The sequence below is a fragment of the Pinus tabuliformis genome, chromosome 9 (assembly GCF_031772625.1).
Source record: "Pinus tabuliformis cultivar Carrire ecotype Pingquan chromosome 9, CPIR1, whole genome shotgun sequence".
NCBI classification, from domain to species: domain Eukaryota; kingdom Viridiplantae; phylum Streptophyta; class Pinopsida; order Pinales; family Pinaceae; genus Pinus; species Pinus tabuliformis.
Window position 1 is genome coordinate 1,592,428,731 of NC_142307.1, and position 15,697 is coordinate 1,592,444,427.

The window sequence follows — 15,697 nt, forward strand, 5'->3', positions numbered from 1 at the left end:
TAAATGACTACAAATTTTTTTACATGTCCCACAAAATATATTTCCATAGCTATCTGAAAGTTTCTCCAACATTGGACAAGCCAAAGGGAATTCTAGAATACATAAATGTACCCTAGGGTGTAGTAAAAGTTGTCTTCTCTCTATCTATTGGATAAACATTTATTTGATTGTAACCTAAAAAGCCATCAAGCATGGAAATTATTTGTGCTCCTGAAATCATCTGAAGTAACTGATCCATTTTGGTAAAGGATAGTTATCTTTTAATGATGCTTTATTCAAATTCCTAAAGTCCACACAAAGTCTGATTTCCCCATTCTTTTTTCTAACAGGAACTAAATTAGAAACCCAATTACAGTATCTAAGAGGGAGAATAATTTGGGCATCCAACAGTTCCCTAATTTCCTTTTCTATAGTTGGTAAAAGAGTTGGATTAATCCTCCTAAGTTTCTGTTGACAAGGTTTTGCTTCTGGTTTTAAAGGAATCCTACATTGTATCAGTCATGTATCACAAGTCTGTAGATCAACATAGGTCCATGCAAAAACATCCTTGTATTTTTCAAATAACTTAAGGTATTGAGCTTTGATTTCAGGATCTAAGGATGCACATATTTTGATGTTCCTAATGTCATCATTTGTTCCAATATTTACTTCCTCTATGTCATCTTGTGGATAAATTGACTGTGGGTTTCTAAGGACATCATTTTGATCAAACAATTTCTCTAAAGGAACGAGACATTCAGGAATAAAATTGTTAGACAACTGAATGATATCATGATTCGAAATTTTTGAATCCAAATATGAATTATCATTCTCATCAATTTGTAGAACTAAAAATTCATCTATAACCTACATAAAAGAATTTAACTATTCATCATCTTCGAATATATACCAGTATTTTAGATTATCTGGATGGATGGCATGTATTTGACTTGTATTTTTTAGAGCACATTAGTTTGATCAGGAATTCTAAATGAACTAGCAGAAACAGGTAGGGAATCTACATGAATATTTTGATCCCTTAGGATATAAGTCAAATTAAAATCATTAAATAAATTTTCAACTGAATCCCAAACCTCATTTCAATAAGATCTAAGCCTAGGATGTTTTTTTGGCAAATATTTATATTTTGTTTAAACACGAGCTCTAAGTCAATAAAAACACTCGGGTTTCGCACTTTTAAGCTCTTGGCTAACTACAGTCCTAAAAGGAAAGCCCCATATTCAGCTACGTTATTTGTGACTTCAAAATCAAGTTTAGATGTTTGTGTAATGTTTTCTTTTTCTAGTGAGATTAATACTACCCCGACTCCTTCTCCATCCTTTGTACAAGAACCATCAAAGAATAGCTTCCACACATCAGTTTGATTTGGTACAGGACTTTCAAATACATATTCAATTTTTACTTGAGTTTCATGTGTTTGGTTTGAAGAGAGTTGAAAACAACCAAAATCTTGATCAATTGCATAAATGGGATGGTTCCTTGGTTGATATATTTTGCAAACAATGTGCACAAATCTTACTTCTCTATACATCCTTAGTTGTTCTCCCCCAAAAACTCGAATATTGGCATAAGACATGTCCATCTATAGAGTTCCCCCTAATTTGGCACAGAAAGACCTTGAAAGGAGCATTCCAAGTTTGGGAGGGATATCTATGACAACTATATCTAACACTACACTTTTTACTAGGATTTAGGCGAGAGTGACTACTAAATCCTTAATCAGCCTTAGACAAGGGATGCTTTTGGAATCAAAGGTGTACAAATCATGATAGGATCTAATTATGTCGAGATTTAAATGATCCATGATAATTTTTGGCATGAGATTATGTGATGCTCTAGAATCAAGCATACAATTGTATAGCATGGAATCATTTGTTTTAAGAGTCACATAGAAAAGGGGTACTATTTCATCTATCATATCTGAGCTAGGACCAAAGAAAACTGTTTCTTTTTCGTATTGGAGACGTGATTTTTATAACTAGGGTTTTTGGAATGTTCTGAAAGTGGTATAGGGATTTTAACTCTTTCTAACTCCTTTTCAACATCAAATGCAGTTTAAACAATTTTTTCAATTTAAGCAGTATCAGTTGACTGATTTAATGGTCGAATAATAGTTATTTGAGTTTCAATGGCTTTAGTACAAGGTTCAATTGTTGGAGCTTCCTTAGGAGGTCTTCTAGGACCAGGTCTAGGCCTAAGATCATATCTTTTGTTCAGCTCTGCAATTAGGAATTTAGAGAAGGCATGGTATTTCGAAGCCTGTGAGGAGTCTTGATCTTCTTGAACTTACTTTTGTTGAGAAAGAGTAATAATAGTTGTCTGACTAGAAGAGGTATCCATATTGTTAATGTCTTCAGTGATAGTCATAGTATTGTCATCAGGTTATTGATCATCTATCAGTAAAGGAGTTGGAACCTGTTGATCATTACCAGGCCTTTGAAAAAATTGTAATGGTGGATTTCTTTTATATTGACCTTGATTTTGATTTTGGAGTCGAGTGACCATTTGTTGAACTTTTCTAGGTTGAGTCTCAATATTGGAAATTCTATTATATAGATTTCTAAGAAGTGAAGTTATCTCATCTATTTTAGAATCTTCAGTTTTAGTCTAAGAGGAAGTAAAGGCCTCTTGACTTGATTCAAGTTTTCTTTGGGCCTTTTTCTCTTTATCTTTTAAAGTGGCTGAGTCAGCCCTATTTCCTTCCACTTCTATAGCATTATTTTGCATATCTTCAAGAGTCCTTGAAGTTCTTTCTCTTAACATCACAACAAAATCATCTTCAAAAAAAATTTAAAACCTAGACTTGGCTGCTATTACATGGGGTTTGCAATCAGGGGGCATCTTATGATAAAGTTTTTTGGACCTTTCGATAAAATCAGAGATAGGTTCAACAAAGTTTCTTTTAAGTTCTTCAAACTCAGTCAAAAAGTAAAGAGCATCTTTCTTCACTCACCATTTAATTTTGAATACATTTGTTAGCTCTTCCCAGTTTCTAATGGAATTTGGAGGTAACTGCCTAAACCAAGTCCTCACATTTCCCTCAAGAGACTAAACAAACACCCTCATGTAAAAATTTTCTTGTTCTATGTTTATGTTATGTGCAAAGTCTAGAAATTATTGAAGATGGTCCTCAGTTGAGGGACCAGTTTCTCCATTATATCCAGGAAGGTGTTTTAAATATTCATTAGGGAAAGCATCAAGGGATAGATGTAAAACTAAAGCTACATATCTTTCCCGTACAATGGGTTGGAATGCCATAGTAGAAGATGATGTATGAAATGTTTGTGAAGATGATGATAGAGAAGAGCAAGATGGTGACAGAAGGGGTGAATTGCTATGTGGGGGTGAAGAAGGAGGAGATTAAAAAGGTGGAGATGTCCTGAATGATTTTAAAGGAGTCTTAATAACCAACTTGTGGACCTAAGAATGAATATCCTCTTCAATTTCAAAGAGTGGATATGAATATATAGCAAAGGTCCCTTTAGGTTGTTTAGAAGTAGAAGATTCATGTTCTTCAAAAGTGGAATGAAATGAATAAGTAGTGGGGGATATAAATTATGTAGGTTTGTATTAAGGTAAACAAACACCCAGGTCAGACTTAGATTTAGGTGATCCTGGTGGAAGTGGGGGTTCCTAGATGAGATTCAAGTGAATGAATAAGGAAAGATGATTTGAAATCAACTCCCCTATCTAAGAGTTCAGCAACCCTCAGTGATAAGTGAGTGTAATCTGGATTGGATGGAATGTCTTCTTCTAGAACTGGCCTTTCTCACAAGTCTTTTTGGATCTGATAGAGGACTAACTGTGTCAGATTCAAAATGGGATCTAGTGTGCTTAAAAGGTGCCAATTTGATACAGTGGAGTCGCCAGGTGAAGGAATTGGACCTATATAGACCTTTAGTCACCTTAAAGGAATAGAAATTATATCATTGACCCAGGAAAACTTAATGGAATTCGATTCCTTAACAACGACTCTAGATTTATGTTGTATCTCTGAGATGATAATGGTCAGCTATCATGCCAGGGCATCTGAGATATTGGTTTTGTGGGGGTTTTATTTTAATTTTCGAGGACCAATGTATGAAACATACTTAAAACAGTCATGCCTAACCTTTTTTAATAGTATTAATATATAAACAGAGGGCTGCTATTAAAATCCACACAGTGATATAGATTGTTTAGTGATGAGAAGAAACTGAAAGATGATATGACTATTACAATTTTCAAATAGGAAATTAAATAATCATAAGTAAGAAAACCATCAAACAATGTTTAGAAATTTTAACAAAATATGCCTAATACTAGAAAAGATGGTGATGATTTTATGATTTAGAGGGAATTAGTTAAACAAACAATTTGTATAATTCATTCTCTTTAAAGGTGATCACTTCAGAAGATTATAGGAGTAAATTGAAGCAAAACTATTCCTACCTATTTATCTTTGTAAAACTTAAGAATATGAAGAAATAACACAACAAATGAAAACTGGAAAACTTATAGGGATCACAAAACTGTATGAATCAAAACTCGAAATCCTTTTCTTTTGTATTAATGATTCAGAAAAATCCAAGTACATTTAATGCTTACAAATGTTTCTTTGAAGGGTGCAACCATTAATAACTCGTGGAAGGGAGTTATTTATACAATCTTAGAGCTAAGAAAATATCTTAAATAAATTTACAAAAATAGATCAATACAAAATTAGGAATATAAACTGATATTTGATCTGTCACTATTTTGGTGTTGAGTTGTTGATGACTATTCCTAGAAAAGTTGAAAATTGTTGAACTGTTGATGACTGTTCTTGGAAAAGATGAAAATTGTTGAACTGTTGATGATTGTTCCTCAAAAAGCTGAAAACTGCTGAATTGTTGATGACCTTTCCTGGAAACACTGAATGTTATTTGATCCTCTTTTCAGTAGGGTAAATTAGTTAACTATTCCCAACGTTTCTTATCTGGGATAGATAACTTAGTTACCCTTCGGTAAACTTCATCCATTTCTGCATATTTAGTAAAAGTGGGTTTTACTGGAAATATATGTCTGATTTCATTTAGAATGGAAAAGGAATCTCTAAGTGCATTCAACACAACCCTTGGTGTTGTTGCACCTCTTATGTTTGAAACTGAATCTGCATTGGTACCCACCTCTGTAAGCTTTTGAACATAATCTTTAACGGGAATTAATTTGTCATTTATCACAAGCATAGAGGCCCGAGGGCAAACCCTTTCTAGTCAAGGGTTCTAACCTACTAAAAAATTGTTGAACTATGACATTAACGTTGTTACATTTTTTCCCCAACTAAAGACTGAGGTTCTTCTTTGTAATGATTTTCTTCACTTCAAGTATGGTTGTTGTCCTTTCATTTATACCTAATTCTTCAAGCTCATAGCTATCTTTAGAATTCAGAACCTTGATTACCTCAGTGGAAACTTCTAGCATGTCCTTGATTTCCTTGGAGATAGTTTCAATAGCTTCTTGAGCTTTCTCCAACAAGTCTTTTTTTATCAAATATTATCTTGATATAAGGCCAGGTATCCTTGACTATTCAGTAATCTCTTCCCATGAAATATCCTTTCCCAAAACTAGTTTGTTTCCAAGGTAAGTTTCTTTGATTTCTTTTTGCAAAACTTCAATTTTACTTTTTTCCCTTTGCAACTCAATTGCATGTGAATTGTCTCCAACTTCTTTCATATGTTGCAATTCCTTCAGTCCATCATGCAACTTCTTGATTTCTACCGTCTGAATGGACAGGTTCTCAACAACTTCTGCAAATTGTTCAGCTCCTTCTGTTGTACCTGTAGTTGTTGTTGTGCCTGAAGTAGAAACTCTGGTTATATAGACTACTAAAAGAGGAGCTACATCCATTGGAATTTGGGCCCTTTTCACAATCTCCTCTTTCTCTTTGACAAATTTCTCCATTTTCTCCTCCATTTGTTTTATTTTTAGATTTTGTTCCATGATGAGCTTCATCATGTCAGATTTCTGAGTCTCGGTTTCTTCAATCTCCTTGGTCATTGGGTCCTCAGAAGCTGGTAGCTTAAGTTGCTTCCTTAATGCTGAGAACTCAACATTTTTCTCCTTGACAAGTTCTTCTGCAACATTTATATTTGAGGGATCATATCCCATCTTCAGCACCAGATCTTCCAAAGATTTTATCTTGGTGTTCTTTTCCAGCGAGGAAACTTTTTCTAACTTGATCAGTGACTGTGTATTGGTGAAGGTGACCTGAAACTTTGACAAACTCATGGCACTGTGAGTTAAAGTGGAAGAAATCATTTGGCTGGTCTGTTTGTGCATCTCAATTTGATCAATTGGATGTACATCATTTACATTAACCTCAAAGGAGGTTTGATTATGATAATGTGCAGGAGTCCCAAGCTGTGGAATTTGAGCTTGTGAGAAAGCCATCTACATATTTCCCTTTTCAGAGTCAAATACTGAAAGAAGTATAACTTGAGAGCTGGAAGAGTGTTTCCAGAATTGATTATAAGTGTTCAACTTCAATTCCTCATTATTCTTCTTAATTTCACTGAAGACATGAAAGATATCATCCTCTTTGTCCTTCTAATTGGTTCCACTGGTCTGAATCATCTGTTGTTCCTGAGAAGTAGTGGAATGAGTGGGGGACTAAGTAGATTGTCCACCAAATTGTGTAAAAAGAAAAGTCTCTCCAAGTCCATCAAATGTTGTTTTCTATGGCTTAATTGTTGCACTAACCTTCACAAAGATCCTAGGTCTCTTCTTTCTATGTAAAAATTTAAAGCCCTGGCTTGATGCTTCAGTTGTAAGGGATGAGTGTTCTTCCCTTCCTTGTTTAGATATCTTTTCTTGTGCAAGTGGAGTTTGTACATTTGAAGTAGAGACTCCATGTTCTTCACCTTCTTGAAGGGTGTTCTCCTTCCATTCTAACTGATTTTTATACTACTCTATTTCAGGCCTGGCTATTTGGTGGTATGTAGTAAACTTGTTTTCAACTCTAAGTTTTGAAATTACCCCCATTGGGTCACAAAACCAAGTGAAGTTGAGACCAAACTTCACTTCCTTCAATAAGTTGTTTGCTTCTTCTCCTCCTGCTTGAGTGTTACATATGAAAGGACCAACCTGAGCCTTTAGCTTGAATTGTGATTTCTTCTTTACAGCTACAAAATGTACTTTATCTGCATTTAACCTCTGCCTAATATATTCCAATGCAAAAATTATGATAGGGAGGTACTTAGGAATATTGTAGGGTGAAAGATCACAGCCATAGACTCTGATTTATGTATAGTTTTGGTAAAGATGCCAATCTCCTTTTGTGGCTTGATGCAATACTTTCACAATTTCATCACTGATTCTTGGTACTGGAGTGTTGCTCATAAGATTAATAGCTAGATGAACAAACAATTCTAATAACTGTTTATATGTAAATTCTTCCTTCTCCTTCATTCCCATAGAAGTCCAAAATATCACTCATTGTTGATTGCCTTCTTCATCTAACTTCTGCAAGGTGAATGGAAACTTGTCTCCTTGAAAATGTATAAAAAGATATACAAGTATTGAAGCATACTTGAATACTTCTTCAGTATTAAACTGGAAAAATTGTTCATGGGTGGCCTCAGCTAGAATTTGTTTGAAATTATAGAACAGTGGGTCTGAAATTAGTAGAAAATATAGACAAGAAACCTATGACAACTTCATTTACATATTGATCATAATTGTAACCAAGCAGATAAGAAATAATAGTGGTAATTTGCTTGGTTTTGTCTGGGAACATGGATGAGTCATAAGGAGGGTTTCGTTTAGGAAGAGGGCTATCTACAACTAGGAAAAGTTCAAGAGTTTGATATATTTTAGTGAAATATAGCTTTCAATAGGCTTCTATCAAGCTTTCATGAGAAAAAGGATGGGTTGGTACAATAGTTGGGGCCCGCAACATCTGTTCAATAGACTGAGCATTGATGAAGCAAAGGATTTCACGTGTAGGTGAAATGGTAGCTCTTTGAATGGGATCATAGGATTCATGGCATTTCCTATCAAATTTATGTGCTCTATGTATCTGAGGGAAAATGTAGTGAGGAAGGTGGGAGTCCTAAAGTCCTATTTCATCTATTTGATCAACTAGCTAATCCTCCATCTAGCAGTAGATTTCATATAAATCAAATTGAGAGGAAGACTCAATGATTTTACAGTCTCTATCGACCAGGGGAGTATGATGGAAGTCAACTTACGGATGAATGAGGGGATTCGGGGTTTCTACAATTTCATCTCCCTTAGGAAGCATTTTTCTAAGTGAATTGCAACCTGAACTTGATGGAAATGGGAAGAATTGGTCTGAAAAAAAAAAATAATAGAAAAACTGTATAACTGAAAATGGATTAGGTGGACCTGGATGTCAGCTTAGTTCTTAACAAAATTGAAAATTCAGTTGAATGATGAATCAGTCATTTTGACTTCAAGCTTCAAATATCCAACAAATTATGAGAATGCATTGTGTAACTGTTTTTGTGAAAACCGGGGCTTATAATGAAAATCATGGAGAGGGTTCATTAATCAACGGTTAAATTTTTATTAATTCTCCAACGGGGATTATTAACAGATCATTGGGATATTGACGTATGAGTGGGAATGGGGAATTAAATGAATAACGCACAAATAGGCGGCAACTAATTGGATGGAGGAAGTGACATGGGTCAAACGTGGATGATGACACAGGAATGGTGGTAAACGATCGAATGAAAACCACATTCGGGAGTAAGTGTAAGTGGTAAGTTGTTTTGGTATTTTTAGTCTCGAAAGGCTAGGATGTTGGAAAAGCAGTTTCAGAGTGCAGTTTCCAAAAATGTTGACTTCGAACCCACCCCCCCCCCCCCCCCCCGCCCCCCCCCCCAAAGTTGATAAAGTTTGGACGGCAAAGGAGGGCCAAGTTGTGAGGTATACCATCAAATCTGGGGGGAGTGAGCAGGATGAAAAATATGTGAATGAGTTTTAATGTGATAGGGTGGAAAGTGATGGTGGGGTCCAGAGCTATAGTGGTTGTGACATGCGGAGGGTATGGAGTATGGCGAATGAATGAATAAAGTTCTAATATCACAAATAACATTGATATTTATAATTTATGGTTAATTAAAATGAATAAACATATACACATGTATTCTATGTTATGACTTAGGATAAAAATCCTATCATGCTCCAGTTTCATTTCTCTACCTACCCTTATGTTGAGTGATGGAAAAGGTATGCATTTTCCATTTATTTATTTATCTTTTCCTTTGGATCATAACTCCTTTACATTCTAAAATGGTAATATGTTAAAGAATTATGATAGAATTAAGGAGATTTGTGATTAATAAAAAAATAACTAATTATTTTCTTTTTCTATACAGAAAGTGAAGGGAATAGAAAATCAATATTCGGAAGGTTAAGACAAAAGCAAGGCAATTGTTGTTCCTATGTTAGGAAACCATGTTTAGACAAGAAGAATGAGATTGGAGCGCACAACTCGGGAAAAGATGGAGAAAAAAGAGTGGCTGCACAAGAGGACAAGAAGACAACTGAAGATGGAAGATTAAGCAAAGCCCTCAGGATCTTTTGATCCTTAGGGATCGCTACTTTAAAACTTATCTATAACCTTGATGTATCTGCCTACCCATTATAAATGGGGCAACGATTGTAAGACAAAAGGAGGATTGATTTTTCATAATTATTTTTGTAATTAAAACTTTGATCAATGACTCTCTTTGAGGAGAAATAGCTATAACTATGCCATATATGATTAATATATAACTCAATTGTTGTTCCATTATCTGATCCTGGAGTAAACACAACAATGCTTCCCTAGTGGCTAAGGGCCCATCCCTAGTGGATCCACTTGCTTCTTGTATCACTATTTTACAATTACAGTCGTTTGTGGTTTGATTTCATTTGCATTTCCTTAATTCGATTTATTTGGTGATCTTCTCTTTATGAACATCTCACTGAATTACTCTATTACATTAAGATTGTAATTAGACTGCGTTGATAACACAATTGTTATTCATAACTCAATGTCGTGTTGTTCCTTTTGAAACAATATTGCGTTGTCTAGTTTAGATTCTGTTGTTCACTCACAACTACAATTGTTGTTCATTTAATTGTTGTTCAATTATAATCAAGATTGTCGTTCCTTTATACCCGCGATTAATGTTCACTCTGCCAAAATAAGATTACTGATTCTATTACTTTATAATCATTGTGTGTTTACACTTAATGAGATTTGTTGTTCCTTTATTATCTGAAGATCGTTGTTCAGTTCATTTCAGTTAAATATTGTTGTTCAGTTCGTTTCGGTAAAGAGTTTTGTTCGATTCATTTCTGTAGATTAAGCTTTTTTGTTCAATCTTTTCAAAAAACTTCGTTGTTGTTCCTTTTCTGCAAGGATTTGCTTTCACCTTTTATTTGATAGTGCAGCAAGTGTGTTTTAGTAAGCATTTCCAACTGAATTGTTATTATTTTCTTTAGTGTGGATTCAAATATCTACAACTGTAAAGAACATTGACTATCGTTGTCTAAGTTCTTAGATTGGAGGTCTTGTTTATGATTGATTTCATTTATATCAGTTGACAGAGGAAAGAGTTATCACTACTACATCCTTGACTGATAAATTGTTATAGTTTTCTGAATGAATGATTTAAGTTTCAGAGCATTAAGGTTTCTTGTAATTACAAGTAGATTCTATTTCCAGCATTCGTTTACTCTTTTATTTAGCACTATACTACAAACTAGAAAACATTACGCTTGAATCAAGTGACCGCCTCAGACTGAGTACACTCTTGAGATAAAAAATCATACCTGGATTGATAATTAATGTAGGGTAAATAGGGGTTAAAAAGACACCTTTTATCACTCAACATTTTGGCACTGTTGTGGGGGAGAGTGTATCCATTTGTTTTAGGAAGAGTAGTGTACATTTGATAAGTAGATGCTAGGAGAGAATTGGGTATTAAAAACAAAAGGTAAGAACCTACGTACGGAGCATGTAACAATCTTGTTCCCCCGCCCACTTTCCTGCAGATTTATTGATTACATTCAGTAGAAATAAGTATTTGAGTTGTGTGCATGACTAAGAAGAAAAAGCCTGAAAATAATCCAAAACCACTACCCAAACCTGATAAAGCTAAGGGACCGGTGACCTTTGGCAGATCGACCTTTATAGACGATATCATTAAAAAAGCAGAATCTCAGCCATCAGTAGGTCCTAGAAAAGTTGCTTCTAGACAACCTACTAACTCCCTTTGAGCCACAGAATCACCATTTGTAGCCTTTGCTGAGGTGCACAACCAAACTGAAGAGCAAGATTTTCAAGAAAAAGATTTTCAAGAAATTGAGAATTCTATCCCAAAATCTTTACAAGAAGGGAACCTTAGTAATCTTTGCGAAGGAGGAGGAGAAATAGGGGAAACAGAAGAACCAAGATCTCCTCTTGGAATAGTTCAACCACTAAGCAGCCCAGATAAGGGAAGTGCTATCAAAATCATCCTAAACAAAGCTAAAAAACCTGAAGAGCCAAGATCCCCCTAGATATTAGTTCAACAAGGAACTCTCATCATCCCAGACCAAGGAAGTGTTGTTAAGACCATTCCTACTCCTTCTAGTCAGCCTAGGAATAACTCCCTAGAAATCCTAGAAGGATATTGGCACATATTTGATCAAATGGCCTAGAATCAGCAAACACCTCAGGCCTACACACTGTAATATCCCATTTTGGACACTGCAGTAAATGCACCTACGAAAGCCATACCACTGCAGCATATCCCTACATTCCATGGCCTAACATCGGAAGACCCAGATGCATTTTTTTTTTGAATTCAATGTATTATGCTGAGGGTATGACTATACCACCGATCCCCAAAAGCTAAAAGTATTTCCCTCAACATTAAAAGGAGCAGCTTTACGATGGTTTTTGGGATTAGGTGGAGGTGTTATAAATTACTAGTATCAGATGAAAGGTGCTTTCCCAAAGAAATAGCAAGATTATTGTAGATCTAGATAATTAAAGGATGAAATATTTCAGATGGTAGCCAAACCTAATGAGAAACTAGAAGAGTATGTTGAACATTTTCAATATAATCTTCAGAGATCTCCTTATGCATCATTACCCTTACCTGACAATGTGTTAAAAGCTACATTAATTAAAGGAATGAAGGAATAATGGGTTGAAACACTAAATATTATGGGAAAAGGTAACATCTATGAAGAAAATTTTGCTAACATTATTGATTTGTGTATTAGGAGTTCAAGAGGTAGTACAAGGCTAAAACCAACGGAACATGACATGCTCACAAGGGACAACAAGATCTCCAGTGGAGGAGTAACCCGCACAAAAATCGGTAATTTACTGGAGGATTTCAAAAATGATATATTGGGGACTCTGACAACATAGCTCGATATTATGCAAGCTAAATAGAAACAAGCAGAAGCAGAGAAAAACCTAGCAATATTCTACCCTAGATGCAGAAAGAAACATAGCCATAAAGAGTGCCCACTGGATGCAATTCAATTCTTTGCTATTTGTACAAAAGATCACTCCAAAGAGAACTGCCCCTCACTCCCGGGTTTGAAAGAAATGTACAAAGAAGTGGAAGAAGAATCAAAACCAATGTACCTACTCAATCAGCACCATCAATGGCAACCACGATAACTAGGTATGCCCTCATATCCATCTTCTTTTCTCCAACCTCAACAATATCATGCTCAAAAATATAATACAGTGTGGAAAAATTAGCCACCCTTCCCAAGCTGGTCACAACAACCATTTCCTTCATCACCATGGACAAATCAAGCAAGCCAAACTAATTGGCCAAAATTTCCCTACTCTCCACCATGTTGGAAAAAAAATGCATATCTAACACAATGGTCCCCTTCCACTTCACAGAGTCAAGCCTGGCATTCAAACTAGCAAAGACCGATGAATCAGCCAGCTGGAACCATCCCCCTCCCTCAACCCACACTGCCAACGTCATATACACTACAACAAAATCCCCAGTCCAACTTAAGACCGCAACTCCCAGCCCAACCCAACCCAAACCCCAACAATAGACTGGTTTAATCTGTTCAAATAATCGAAACACCATAACTTGAAACCGATGTAAGGGAGTGCAATGACCTTCAATTAAGGTTTGGGCGCATAATAGAAACTGAGGAAGATAAAAATTCTCATGTTGAAAATTTGTTACCTGTAGAACAACTACTACAAGAAGAGGATGTGGTTAGACAACAAAATCACAACCAGGCAACCACGTCTTCTCCCCCATTCCTAGAACGACTAATCATACCACGCCCAATAGAACATCCTGACTTTGATCTTCTGGGAGAACTAAGAAATCTATGTATAAAGATTCCACTCCTCCAGGCTATCCAAGATACCCCAATCTATGCAAAAGCCATCAAAGATCTATGTATAAAAAACCCAAAGAGGAGAATAACAACTAATCCAATAATCCAAGTAGTCGGCACCCTATCTAATCTACTATTAGGAAGAGAAACACCTGTCAAATATGAAGACCCAGGGAATCCTATAGTGATGGTGCAAATCAATGGACAAACCTTTTCAAACGCCCTAGTTGATTTAGGGGCTACAATTAATATTTTAACAACCACCACTTGTCAAAAGCTTGGCATTAAATTAGTAGAACCAACTACCACCCTATTGGAACTTGCAGAACAATTAGTAGTCAGGCAAGAAGGTACACTACATGATGTCATGGTATCTGTAGATTCCAGGGAATACCCTGCTGAATTTCTAATAATGAACCCTAAAAACCGACTCGATGGACACCCTTTAATCTTAGGTAGACCTTGGCTAACAATTGTTTATGCTTGCATTGGCTATTGGTAAGGAAGTATTACTATAACTAAAGGGAGTAATATCAAGAATCTAGCTCTATACCCTCCAGCCTAGCCAAGTTTAACAATATTGAAAACTAACAAACAACCTGTATCATATCTCATAGAAAACATTAGGTCCCCATTAACCATAGAAGATGCCCTCCATTTTAAAGACCAAACAAAGGATGACATTATTAACAACTTCATTAACCAATCTGAATCTAGATCCCATGTACAATGTCACATGATAGAGACAACATTTGACAATGAACTAGAAGAAGATCCCCTCAAAGACACTTATGATCAATCAATACCCACTACCTCTGTTTCAAACAAAAAAACTATAGATATTGAGCTAGGAAAAACCTTGAACATTAACAAAAACTTGACTTCTAAACAAGAATAAAAGCTGGTCCAACTACTGAGAAAATACAAGGAAGCTTTTGCATGGGATTATCCAGACATGAAGGGAATTGATCCGCAGCTGTGCACGCGCCACATTTATATAGAAAAGGGTGCTAGACCCATTCGCCAACCCCAACGGAGACTCAAACCTCACCTAAAAGATATTGTGAAAGTTGAGTTACAAAAACTTTTAGATGTAAACTTTATTTATCCAATCTCCGATAGCAAGTGGGTCTCTCCACTAGTAGTGGTGCCAAAGAAGAATGGAAAATGGAGGATTTGTGTATACTACAAAGAATTGAACAAAGCAAATCAAAAAGATCACTTTCCCCTTCCATTCATTGATCAGGTATTAGATTCATTAGCAGGAAATATTTTCTTTCCTAGAGGGCTTCAGTGGGTACAATCAGATTCAGATTGCCCCTAAAGACCAAGATAAAACTAATTTTACCTATCCTTGGGGAACATTTGCCTATAGATTCCTACCCTTTGGCCTATGAAATGTGCCTGCCACATTTCAGAGGGCCATCCTCAGCATCTTTTCAGATTTAATAAATGAACGGCTCGAAGTATATATGGATGATTTCACACCGTATGAAGATGATTTTGAGCCAGCACTAGAAACATTGGAAAAGGTGTTGCAACGATGTATTGCCACTAGGCTCTGCTTGAGCCATCAAAAGTGCTATATGATGATGACCGAGGGACTCATCCTAGGTCATTATATCTCAGCAGCTGGAATATAGGTAGATTCGGCCAAAATTCAAATAATTTTGTTTATACCTACTCCTACCACACAGAAAGAGGTACACAGTCTTCTAGGATTTTCTGGTTATTATAGGAGATTCATAGAGAATTTTTCTCAAATAACTACACTTCTATACACACTGACAGGGAATGTTGATTTTATTTGGACAAATAAATGCAACCATGCTTTTCAGGATCTGAAAAAGATTGTGTCAACGGCCCCAGTGCTTAGAGGCCCAAATTGGGATCTGCCATTTCAAATTTCATCTGATGCTTCAGACACAACTATTGACAAGAAGAAGATAAAAAGCCATATGCAATTTATTATATTAGCATGAATTTATCTCCTAATGAACTAAACTATATCGTAACTGGAAAAGAGTTTTTAGCTGTAATACATGCTGTAAATAAATTTAGGCATTACATCGCTGGATACCCTATTGTTTTATATACAGATCACTCTACTATAAAATACTTAGCAAATAAACCTATTACAAATGGTAGAGTAACAAGATGGTTGATTTTATTGCAGGAATTTGACATCACAATGAAAGATCAACATGGGAAAAAGAATCTTATACCTAATTTTCTCTCACAAATGCCGAAACTAGCGGACGCAACAGTAGTCAAAGATTAATTCCCAGATGAACATTTGTTTGATGTTACTGTCCAGACACCCTGGTATGCTAATGTTGCAAAT